At 42.0% G+C, this 12,769-nt stretch overlaps 1 pseudogene; it reads right to left on the bottom strand.

Annotated features, from left to right (window-relative positions):
• Nucleotides 1-3,480: 3,480 nt before the first annotated feature.
• LOC116857921 lies at nt 3,481-4,282 on the bottom strand (annotated as a pseudogene).
• Nucleotides 4,283-12,769: the final 8,487 nt, after the last annotated feature.

The raw sequence follows: 12,769 nt of genomic DNA, 5'->3' as shown, positions 1-12,769 counted from the left end.
GTACTAACATACAATGCTGCATTTAACCCAGAATAAAGCTGAAACACAATACAATTTATATACTCCAGGGACAGGGGAATTCCTATCTGCTAGCAAGCTTGACAGAGGGCTACCTATTGATGAGAAAATCTACCTCTGTTTAACCGCTAATTAAACATCTACTGAAAGTATCCACTATATGCCAGGACATAGAATAGACATTAAGATAGTAATGTGAAATAATATAAAAAGCATTAGCTTTCTCATCATGTGATCCAGGTCTCAGTCTCCCAACCTGGGAAACAATGATAGTAGTCCTCAAATGCGTATTGAGAGCCTTAAGTCAATCACGTATTTTAGTGACTAAGGGAGCGACATAGTAAAGACTTTAAATTTTAGCTCCCTCCCTCTGAGAGCTAGAAAAGTGGAAAAGAGTCCCTGGCCTGAAGGAGTTAATGCCATATGGCCAGAAGGGGGGGGGGGCACAGACCAGACTCTTCCTTGGGGCTCCTAAGGCAGTGCTATAGCTGATGGTAACCAAGGACAGGCATGGTGGCAGGAAGGAAGGAGAGCCACTGCAGAATGTGGGTGTAAAGGTAGGAGAGGAAGGGGCAGGAATGTGACCCAGAAGATGTAAGAAATTGAACTGATCTAAAACGATCCCAGAACATAAAGTAAGAATTCCCTCCTTAAAGATAAAATTGATTTTCAATTTGATTTCTTGTCATTTGCCTTTCCTAAAAATGTTTAGCATGGAAGGAATTTAATGAACTATATTCCAAGTAATCACAACTTTAAACTAAATATTTTGTTTTTTACCAGAATTCTAGATTTTTATGAGATGGAAACATGCCTTCCCCTTTAAACTTTACAACTAGGTGTTTGGGGTGAGTTGTTGTTTTTTGGTTTTTGGTTTTTGGGGTTTTTTTTTTTCCATTTTCTCTCAAAATCTCAAATTTGTCCACTCCACTCCCTTGGTTCCCATGGTCACTGTCTTCGTTCTGCCTTTCTATCTTCTTTCTGTCATAATTCCTGATGGGCCCTGCTTTCCAGTTTGTCCTCACTCCAATCCCTCTTTCGTGTCATGACCAGAGCACTGTCTCAGGATCCCACAGTGCCTGCACTGCTTACTACACCATCTGCAGTTCCCCATTTCTACAGATGAGCCCCGGCCACTTGGAATGCACAGGGAGGGATTACACGTGTCCTGCCTAATTGCCTGCCCCAGTTCTTGAGCAGCCCTGCCCTGGGACACCCCCTATCTGGGACATGATGGGCTCCGCACCCTGGCCATCTCTGCCTTCCCTGTGCCCTTCCCTTCTCTCTACTCCGCCTTCAAATCCTCAGCCCCAAATGTCACTGACACTTTAAAACCTTCATCCATTTACTTCTCCCTCCTCCAACCCCTGGTAGACTCTATCACACTTCCTCAGCATTTATAGAGTGGTACATACCGCTAGCACAACTCTGGTCATACCAGATCGTATGAGAATGGATTATTTTTTAAGATTTTATTTTTTCATTTGACAGAGGAGAAAGAGAGCACAAACAGGGGGACCAGCAGGCAGAGGGAGAGGGAGAAGCAGACTCCCTGCAGAGCACAGAGCCCAATGCAGAACTCAATCCCAGGCCCCCAGGATCATGATCTGAGCTGAAGGCAGACACAACCCACTGAGCCAACCAGGCATCCCTAGGACATCTTTTCTTTATCCTCAATTTAACATTGGACATGGGCAAGGTATCATCTTCAAAAATTAGGGCAGGTAGTATTTTTTAAAGTGTCCAGGATAGCGTGAATGTCTCCAAAAAACTTATAGAGAAGAAGAAAATTAGAGACTAGAAAAGGACAGACCAGGGGGAGGTTATTTAGCAACTGAATTTAAAATTTAACACAATTGATTCTTAACCTAGTTCCTAGAGATGAAGTTGCAGTGCTGTGATCGAGGACAACCCACATTGTTTCTGTGACTGTCACTCACCCCATCTGCAAAGTGGCAATAATAATAGTAGATCTTACCTCCCTGGCACTGTTATGGAAGTAAATGAATTGCAAGAGTGGCTGTAAAATTCCCGTTTTGAATTGAATCCAAGGTCATTCTGTTTTTAAAAATGTATTTTTCAGAAAATTGGAAATTTGCTCTAAAATTTTTATTGAAAAAATATTCTCTTTTGTTGAATAATGATAGGAAATAAAACACGCTACAGTTCCAACTCATCCCCCTTTATTAATGAATTAAGCCACATCAAAATGCAATAAAAAGGGTAAAAGAGGCTCCTAAGAAGCATTCAAATTTTTATCTGTCATTTTCCTTCCATAAAATGAGCATTTCTATTAAAATGATATTACATAAAAATGGAATTTTAATGTGTGGAGATTCCTTAAAATCACAAGACCACCTGGTAAAAGGCAGGCTTAACACTTCTTCTCCCTCCCTAGAAATTAGGAATGAAAGAAATCAAAAATGATTAAAATCAGGAAATGCAAAACCAAAATAGCCACAAAATAAATGTGCTCCCCAAATGTGGAAGTGTCAGGGCACCCAACTCAAAGATGCCATTGTTATGAGTATTAGGCTCTTGCTCGGCAGTGCACGGGAGATAAGAAGGTCTACATGGGTCATGAAAGCACATAGGTCATGCAGGAAGGCATGTACAGGAAGGTCATGCAGGAAAGAAGGCCAGTCTGACTGAGAGACGGGGATTGTGACACTGCAGAGTGGAAAACATGCCATGAGAGTCACCGTAGGCAAAAATACAATAAAGTGGAAAGGATGGTCACTCCCAAGGTAAACGGGTTCCACAAAGAATAGGGAAAGGGTGCGTTGGTAAATATGTATCAGTAGTCAGGCTATGATGTCATTTTCAAAATACGACTATTGATGATGAATAGAAAACATTTTAAATTGACAAGTGTTGAGACAATAAGCATAAAAGCTCATACACCGTATTTATAAATATTTGGGGGATGTGAATATTTCTCTTGATCAGCTCTGAAGAATTTTAATTTTTTTCTCATTTATATTTGTAATTGAAGCATTGCTACTCATTTTTTCTTAGATCTCTCTTATAGGCACCAAATTTTAATATCTAAGTCAATCTTTGGGGAAGAAATAGCATCAAGAACTCCCCTTCAGAACAAAACAATGATGTTCTTTCCTCCAAAAAACCAAATTTGAAGTCTACCAAAACCAAAACAAAAAGCCTGCATATAAAAAAAAGTAAGAAAAATCACGTTATAGGGATTCAGTGCATTTAGCAGCCTTTACTGTGGAGCCCAATCATCCTTCAGCTGACCTTCAAAAAAAAAAAATAATAACACCCTAGTTCATCAAAATATTTATTTCCCATTTGTCCTTTTCTTCATTGAATATAATAATTTTAAAAAAGAAAGAAACCTTGAAAGAATTCACAGTGAATCGCCTGACTCATTTGGATGTCATGTACAGCATACAAAGATCAGGGAGGCTGTTTGCAGCACACATGATTAGCGGATATTGGTCTTCAAGGCTTTGCTTTCTTCCAAATAGTGTAAAATATCCACAACTCCCGGTATGAAGGAATTCAGACTATTTCCTTTGAGAATTCCACAGGACAATACAGGCACCCAAGCTGTTCTCCATAGAGTGCCAGGGCTTCTGTCAGATTGACACCGTTACCCTCTGGAAAATATTTCCCATACTGTTTCAGTCCTTTCATGGAGAGGTCAAGAGTCTGTCTGAGAAACTACCATATGAAATCTTCTGGAGATGCAGAGATCAGAACGGCTGTCAGATCATTAATCCACATAATCAAACTCTCTCCCTTCTTTGGTGTACCTCTTTGGTACTAGAATACAATCTTCTATTAAAACCTGAGAGCAGTCTCCCTTAAGATTGTCTAAGGGGTGGCTACATGGTTTTCACAGGTGTTCCTTACATCTGTCAATCACCATTTGGTCAGTCTCTACCATAGTGACCATCTTTGGTTTCGGTTTGACTATTTCACATAATATGCCCCCTACCTCCACCACCTGGAGTCAGTGTATCTTAGCCACCATACGTAGTCTTTCCTACTGCTCGGGATGGCCTATGTGTACCCAAATCACCCTCCGCTGGATGAACATCTCCAAATTGCTTCGAGTGTAGAATTTTGATGTTCTTATAAGGGGAGTCTTCATCTCCACTTCATACACCACTTCATCGATGTCAGGAGACCATCAGTAGTGAGCCAATACCTGTCGAGTCCCTCCTTAAACTACGGGTGGTAATCCCTACACCTCCCTAGTACGGTCCTTTCCCAGTTCTTTCATTCTTTCTTCTACTGCATTCAAAAGACTGTCAACTTCCTGGCCTTGCAAATCGTCACATAACTCTGCAGGTACAACAATGCCAATCCATGTGGGTAAATTCTCAAATTGGTGAAGCTGCCATTTTTGTTTCTACACATCACTAAAATAATCATTTGCACACCATTTGCTAGGTGTGCCCCAACTCTGTCTTCCCTTACTCCTGGAAAATGGATTGGAGACCCTTTTAGAATGGTCTCACCACCAATGGCCCAGAGTGCCAGTGCTGCGATGCTGTCATAGCAGGGAGAGGCCCTGCTATGGGAGGCAGCTTCGGGAGACCAAGGGGCCATGGGCATGCCAGGCTGCCCAAGGAGTGCCTCTCAGAAGAATTTTAATTTGAAAAAAAATAAAAGATAAAAAAATGTAGCAAAAGACCCAACAAACAAAAAGTCTTTCAGGGTATTAGCTGAGTACCTCGGAGGGGGCAGCACCTCCATAGTCTCAGACACAGCTAAAGAAATAACTTTTCTTACACTAGTGTTTCCCCAGTGTACCAGAACTGGGTCTCCCAAGGGATTTCATTCACTGTTAACCATCTTTTATAAGCAGGAAAGATCTAGCTCAAAACACTCAATGTACTTAAGAAATCTACAGGGCCACAAATCACTAGGACTATTATCTCCCATTAGGCTTTCTTACCTCACTGTCAGATACCAATACTGATGACATTTTACATTTGCAGTAAGGTGATTTATAAGAAATATATATTTGGTCATTTAAAATAAACATTTTCCTTATTTATTTGCCTCCTCCCACAGTACTTAACTGACCCAAAAGAGAGATAAAGTTGTCACTTGTTATGTTAATGAGGTGACTTTTGCAAAGTGCCTAAGGACGGAGCCTGAGGGCCCCTGGAGCCAACCCTGGTATCTGAGGGTTAGAATGCACAGTCCCACCCCTTGACCCATGTGGTGGGGTAAATGGTAAAGGTTGGATCAGTTGCCAACCACCAATGATTTGCATCAGTCGTGCCTATGTAATAAAGCCTCCTAAAAATCCAAAAGGCCGGGACTCAGAGACTTCCAGGTTGATAAACATGGGGAGATTTGAGGCGAGTGGTGTGCCTAAAAAAGGCATGGAAGCTCTGAACCCTTTGGCCATACCTTGCTCTACGCCTCTCCTCTATCTGGCTTTTCCTGACTTAATATCCTTTTATAATAAATCAGTAATTTAGGAAGTAGGATATTTCTTTGAGTTCTGTGTTCTAGCCTCTCCAGCAAATTAATCACACACCTAAGAGGGGGTGCTGGGAACCAACGATTCATAGTCAGTTGGTGAGAAGTGCGAATAACAAACCTGAGCTTGTGGCTGGCATCTGAAGGGTAGGAGAGAGGGCAGTCTTGGAGTACTGAGCCCTTAACCTGGAGAATCTGCTGTTATCTCTGGGTAGAGAGTGTCAGACTTGAGTTAAATTGTAGGACATCTGGCCCATTTCTGGAGCATTTTTTGTTGTGGGGAATCCCAGCATGTGAGAACACACCGGCGCGCGCGCACACGTGCACACACACACACACACACACACACACCCCCCGGAACTGGCTTCCCAACATGGGAAAAGCTGGTCCTAGTTTCCAAAGCAACTTCACACACACTAGCTCTTTTGATCTTCAACACGGCCCCTTGCAATACGTATTTCTGTTATGTATTTTTGTTATTTGGGGGATGAGAAAACCAAAGAGCACGAATGTCATCCTTCTGGAAACAGGCACATGGTAGACAAAACTCCAGGTCTCCTGGGTCCAAACCTTCTGCCTGTCTCGCTTCCCTTTTAAACTGCATAAATAACAAGTTTCCATTTCCCCCCTCCCAGGGGGAAAAAAAAAAAAAAAAGAGCAAAACCTTTGGCAAATGCTCCTACTTTTTTCCAGGGCCCCTTGGAAGAGTAGGTGCTGTGTTTTCATCACCTGGGGAGGATAAGACTGCGGTGAGCTGAATTTCTCCCGTGCGTGGAGGCGTTGGCAGCGGGCTCAGGCTACAGATGGGCTGAGGGAGGGGAGACAAGGGGACCAGGCTCCAAGCGGGGATTAAACATGCACAGCGGAAGGAGAACAGCTGTAGCCCCTGTACATTACAGTTTTAAAATTCTGCGCGTGTTAAGAACTATAAAAATCACAAGTAGGCCCTGGATCATAACAGATGAATAAGGGATTTATAATCTTTAAACTGCAAGGAGAATGGCTTGCATTTGTACCATTTCCTATTTTGATTACAATCATTGTCCTGAGAGCAGATTCATGTTGTGCCTTTTCTGATTCTTTTTGCAATCCATCACAAACAGACAACAGAATGGTAATGCTGCTGTACATTCTTTGAAAGACAATAAAAGCCTCTAACTTCAGACCTTCCCCTTTGGGTTTTTTTTTTTCTTTTCTTTCTTTCTTTTTTTTTTTTTTTTCATTGTCATAATTTGATTGGGCAGTCATTTTCTATTGTGGCCTGTTAGCTACCTCATTAACCTGGAAAGGTGAGATGGCCTGGACAATTAATTCCAGAATATTAAAAAGGTTAAAGCAAGAAGCCTGCTGCTTAGTGCTTTTCATAAACTAGCTCAAGTATTAAATTCTGATATCTTGTTCCAGGTTCCCAGGCTGTAATCATAAGAAATGGCACAAAACAAGGCTCTTCCTGAATTGTTTTAAAATGACATTCTTCTCCTAATGCTTTCTGGGCCTGTGTAGTTTATACATCAATAAACCTTGGGGAAATTTCTATGCCTCCCTTCGCTACATTGCCCCGCTGCAGCCGGATGTCCTTTATTCCTTAGTAGGGACTTTTTCAGCTCCATCTGTTTTTCTTGGTATTAGAGGAACATGCATAAAATTGATAAGAACTTCTATCACAACGAAAATTTTCTATTAGTCTGGAATCCACCATCCACAAACGTGGCGTGAGGGTAACAGAAGCTCATACGCAAAGAAACAAATGCAAAACCCTTAGAAATGGGTGGGCACCTCTGGGCTCTGGCCTGGCTATCAGCTCTTATGGCCCAGAGTAGGGCGACAGCAAGATTCACCTGCCCGTCTTATCGTGCTATCCATGTAGCCGTCTGGAAAACTCTCACTGCACTCATGCAAGAAAAATGAAAAAGGAAGCCATGGGTTATGTGACATTTTTCGGGTGTCATTCAAATCCTACCACTGGGTAAATACAAGGATGACATGAAAATCCAGTGATTTCTAAATTAAGAAGGGAACATGAACTTTTTCTTCTCTATGTTAGTTTTTGTCACTCACAGCCCAGCCAGATTGCCCAGGCTTTTATAGCCTAGGAAATATGTGGATCATAAGAAGAAGATCATAGTAGAAGGCCCTCAGCTGGACCCGACCTTACAGAAGTGCACTCCTAGCCTCATCGCTTATATTCCAACTGTCCCCTGCGTGGCTTGATACCCAGGTAGCATTTGGGACCTATAGGGAATTGCCCTTTGGAAGCCACAAAGCCTAGGGTAGGTTATACCACGTGTGGCACATCTAGGAGCTCATTAGGACATTTTGACACAGTGCTTTATGACAGATTAGGCAGCCTCAGGAATTTCAGCTGGATACAGAAAGCCTCTTGTTTGTTATTCTAATTGTGGTCCTTATACAAATGGAAATGAAATGTACATTCTGCTCTTCCTTTGCAAGTAGATTCGGCAAGTGGTGTCTGAAAAAACCAGCCTTGTCACCCACTTCTTTTACCAATCAGTATCCATCTCAGACAATAGACTAACTCATGCATTCACCCTTTCATTTATTCCACAAACACTTACTCTACATCTCTCACGCACAGGGCTACGTGAGAGGGTAACACACATGGGATATACAAAAATGGTGAGAGCTCTCTGCCCTAGTGGGGAGAGAAATCTAGACAGATAAATTATAAGTACTATTTGTTTGTTAAGTGGTATAATTCATGTACCAATAAAAATCTATATCGGGAAACCCAAGCAGGCAGGTTTGGTAGAGATGTTATTTGAATCGGATTTGAGGAATGAGCAGGACGTTTCCAAACAGACAGCTCTGAAGACATCTTCGATGGGGAAAGAGCAAAGGTCTGCAGAAAATGTGTGTCAAGAGAGTTAGTGTTAGCCCCGGCCTATGCAAAATATAATTCAGTAAAGGAAATTCGCTCTCCATTGCTTCCTCTCCGCCTTCCCTAAATCACATAACATGGGCAAACTCCAATACAAATAATCCGGCACTTGGTTTCTGTTCCTCTCTGCTGTTATAAACAAAGAAAAAGATTTTGTTACAAGGGCCACAAAGGTGCCGCGCTCTTTGCCATCTCCTTTGATCTCACAGGTTGTAAGAAGCAATCTAACGCGGTTGCAGGACAGACAACGTCTCAAGGAGCTGGTTAGTGCCCCAGCAATGAAATGGCCTGGGGACTACATTTTCTAAAGACGGAGTGAAAACGCGGGGTCTGGTAACAGGACAATATTACCTTGAAGAGCTGCCAAGATGGAAGGGCACAGCAACTATCTCTCGGAGCAGATCTGTTCTCCAGACCGGGACTGCCCAGGAAGAATTTAATGTGAGGCACAAAAGTGAACCACATATGCAATTTTAAAAAATTTTGTCACTACATTTAAAAAGCTTTAAAGAGTGAAATTCACTTTAATTACGTATTTTATTTAATCTCATCTACCCAAAATATAATCAATGTTGTTAAGTAGTAGCAAGATATTTTACCTTATTATATATATATTTATTTATATATATAAAGTCTTTGACATCCCATGTGTATTTTCCACTGACAGCACATTTCAGTTTGGACTTGCCCCACTACAAGTGCCAAGTAGTCATGGGGTTCTGGTGGCTCTGGTCTCAAAAGGCATGGATCTATACCTGAGAAGCTATCTGTGGTCCTCTCTTCCCTGTACCACTCTGTATTGGTTTGTAATCCCCAAATAATCAAAGGACTAGCCAGGGTTAATCAAAATTCTAGCTAAGGACAAGTGGTAAATATTCTCGGTTTTCCATTAATTCACTTACTCACTTACCAAACAATGGTTCAGCAACTATTATTATATGTCAAGTTATGTGCTTCATGTGGGAACAACAAAGGAAATGGGTCTTGGTCTGTGCTATCAGAGTCTTGTTGAGAAGAAATAAGTACCCAATGAGGGTGCCATGCCTTGAATCTCTGACTGTGTGTCACAGGAAGTCTTAGGAGCTCAGAAGAAAGTCAGGAGTGAACAAGGAAAAGAGGGGAGCTAGGGGAATCATTCAGAGCATGATGGGGCCAGTGAAAGTTTAGTTAGACAGTTGTAAAGTGGAAGGGAAAACATACCTTAAAAGAAAAAGAAATATGTGCAAAGACCTAAGGCATTATTCTGCAAAAGTCAAAAGCAAAAGTAAAGTAGGGTACCTGGGTGGCTCAATCAGTTAAGCATCTGCCTTCAGCTCAGGTCATGATCTCAGGGACCTGGGATCGAGCTGCACATCAGGCTCCCTGCTCAGCAGGGAGTCTGTTTCTCCCTCTCCCCTTGCCCTTCCCCTTGTTCATGCTCGCTCTCTCTCTCTCTGTCTCTCAAATAAATAAAGTCCTTGAAAAAAAAGGTAAAGCATTATTTACAATAGCCAAGATATGGAGACAACGTAAATGTCCATCGACAGATGCATGGGTAAAGAAGGTGCAGTGCATGTATACAATGGAATATTACTCAGCCATAAAGAAGAATGAGATCTTGCCATTCACAGTGATGTGAATGGAGCTAGAGGGTATTATGCTAAGTGAAATAAGTCAGACAGAAAAAGAAAATACCATATGATTTCATTTATATGTGGAATCTAAGAAAACAAAAGCAAAACAAAACAAGTGAACAAACAAATAAATGCAAAAGCAGAAATAGACCCATAAATACTGAGAACAAAGTGATGATTACCAGAGGAGAGGAAGATGGGGGGGTGGACAAAATAGAGGAAAGGAAGTGGGAGGTACAAGCTTCCATTTATGAAACGAGTAAGTCACAAGGATAAAAGCTACAATATAGGGAATATAGTCAATGGTATTGTAAGAGTTTTGTGTAGTAGCAGATGGTAGCTACACTGGTGGAGAGCAGAGTGTACAGTATAGAGAAGTGGAATCACTATGTCGTGCACCTGAAACTAATGTAACAGTCTGTGCACTTCAATAAATAAAATAAGTAAAAGCTTTAGCAGCGGGGTAAGGGCGTTCTGAGGATATCAGAGAATATGTTAGAAACATCTGTGTGCCTGGGTTGCGCGTACCCAGGCGCAGCTGGCATGACATGGAACCAGAGAACCTGCAAGCCTCCGGTAGGGGTCTAGAATGTTCCAATAATTTCCAGGAAAATCCCTGCAACTTGCTTTTAGATAGGGACAGTAGGTGTCTGTTATTAACGCTCCAGTCCCAAACTAAAAATCCAACAATTTACACCACAAATGTATATGCCAGATGTGAATATAAGGTACTGTCAGTTACTTAAAATATTTTCAAACCAAAGACTGGGGGCTTGAGGTCAACATGTCTTGCTTATAAAATAGAACATCTGATACCAAATCGGAGAACTCTATACTAAAATATTTTTGGCAATAGTAGCAGAATTACACTTACCTTGGTTGACTCCCTTTGACTCTAAGGTGGTAGGCAAGCTTGTTTCTCCTCCTACATCCTCACTCTGACACTCACATGTGCAAGCAAGCTGCACTCCAGTTGTGGCAAATCACACACCCTTCCTGAAATACAGAGCTGTGTCTCTCCCATTTGCCCACCCGAGTTCCTGCGATTCCCAGAATGCGATGCTAATTTCTACCTAACCAGCTCCTTAAAACTCAGCTCAAGCACAATGTCCTTGGGGAATCCTCTCGCATCCTCCCACTCTCCCTGCTCTGGGTGGTACTTGTAGGTCCTCTCTCGGACCCCAGTGAGTATCTCCACCACAGCTTTTTCTTCCATTTACTTGCTTACCCACAAGATGGTTAACTACTAGTGGGCAAAGATTTTCTTTTATCTCTATATCCCCTACTCAAGTGCTAAGTGATTATAAATGAATAAATAATGAAACAATCAGTTAGTTAGAACAAAATGATTTGGGTTGAAGAATTTATGTTATGAATAATTTCCACAAAAAGGCAGAGTTGGGGCCAAATATTTTTTTATCGAAAGTAATGCATGGTAAAGATATAAAAGGTTATAACTGATTTAAAGAGAGGCAGATTTGGGATGCCTGGGTGGCTCAGTCAGTCAAGCGGCTGACTCTTAATTTCAGCTCAGGTCATGATCTCAGGGTCCTGGGATTGAGCCCCGAGATGAGCTCTGTGCTCAGCACAGAGTTTGCTTAAGGATTCTCTCCATCTCCTTCTCCCAGCTGCCCCTCCTCCCACCCTCTCTCTCTGTCTGTCTCTCTCTCATTCTCTAAAATAAATAAATAAATCTTTAAAAGACAGAGAGAGAGAGAAAGAGACATAAATTTGGGCTCAAAGTAGAATTTTCTAACATTCAGGGCCATCCCACAAAAGAAGGGCCCATCTCTGCCTAAGCAAATTATGCCAGTGGGCTGAATCCAGCCCATGCCCATGTTTGCAAATAAAGTTTTCTTGTAACACAGCCACACCCACTTGTTTACACATTGTCCGTAGCTGCTTTCACACCCAGCAGCAGAAGTGAGTAGTTATCAGAAAACCCTAAGGCCTGCAAAGCCTCAAATATTTACCATCTGGCCCTGTAGAGAAAGAGTTTGCTGACCCCTGATCTGCTAATGAAGTTGTGAGATTCCCATTATAGAAAGTATTCAAGTAAGTCTTGATCTGTCCAGGATGTGGAAAAAGTATGTTCTTTGAACAGGAGAGTGGTAACCTTTAAATTTCCTCCCCTCTGGGCAGGTCTGTGATTACAGGCCTCCTTTTCTATGACAAGTCATACTCTCTAATTCGTCTTTGACTGACAGCCCTTATAATGGGCAACATTTCTAGGTGTGGAAAAGGAAATCATTGCCCAGCCGTGGTTGAAGTAATGCATCTGACTCCCTAAATACAGTTTACTGGTGCTCTGGATAATGAAAGAAATAAATTTTTGCCTTCAAGTATCACCACGGCCCTAGCATAGGAAGCTGTCATGAAAGATTCAGAGGAAGCCAAAAGGACAGTGACCTGGCCTGCTGCTCACTCTGTATTTCCCACAGACCTAAACCCAGGCTCTCCCTCAGGACCCCATGTATTAATCAGCTGGCAGCCTTCGGCCTTCGCTGTTCTTTTCGAAGCTGGATGGTGGCAGTGGGAGAGGCCCTCTCCTGCTTGCTTTCTTCTTATCAACTCCCCTCAACAGTGCCTGGAGGTCAGGCCTCCAAGGCTGCTTTTCATCCTTTGGCAGGTTTACTTACCAATTCTTACAAATTCTCGGAGCCAAGCACTCTGGATGAAAAAGAATTCCCTTTCAGACAGTATTTCATCTTCACATATTAACATGAGACTTGTGGAATGTTGTTAATGTTGGACTAAAACTAGGTGTGTTCAACCA

Source organism: Lontra canadensis, unplaced genomic scaffold (genome assembly GCF_010015895.1).
Source record: "Lontra canadensis isolate GAN:19392208 unplaced genomic scaffold, GSC_riverotter_1.0 scaffold129, whole genome shotgun sequence".
Classification (NCBI taxonomy): Eukaryota; Metazoa; Chordata; class Mammalia; order Carnivora; family Mustelidae; genus Lontra; species Lontra canadensis.
Note: the sequence above shows the minus strand (reverse complement) of the source record. Positions and strands in the feature narration are given on the sequence as shown.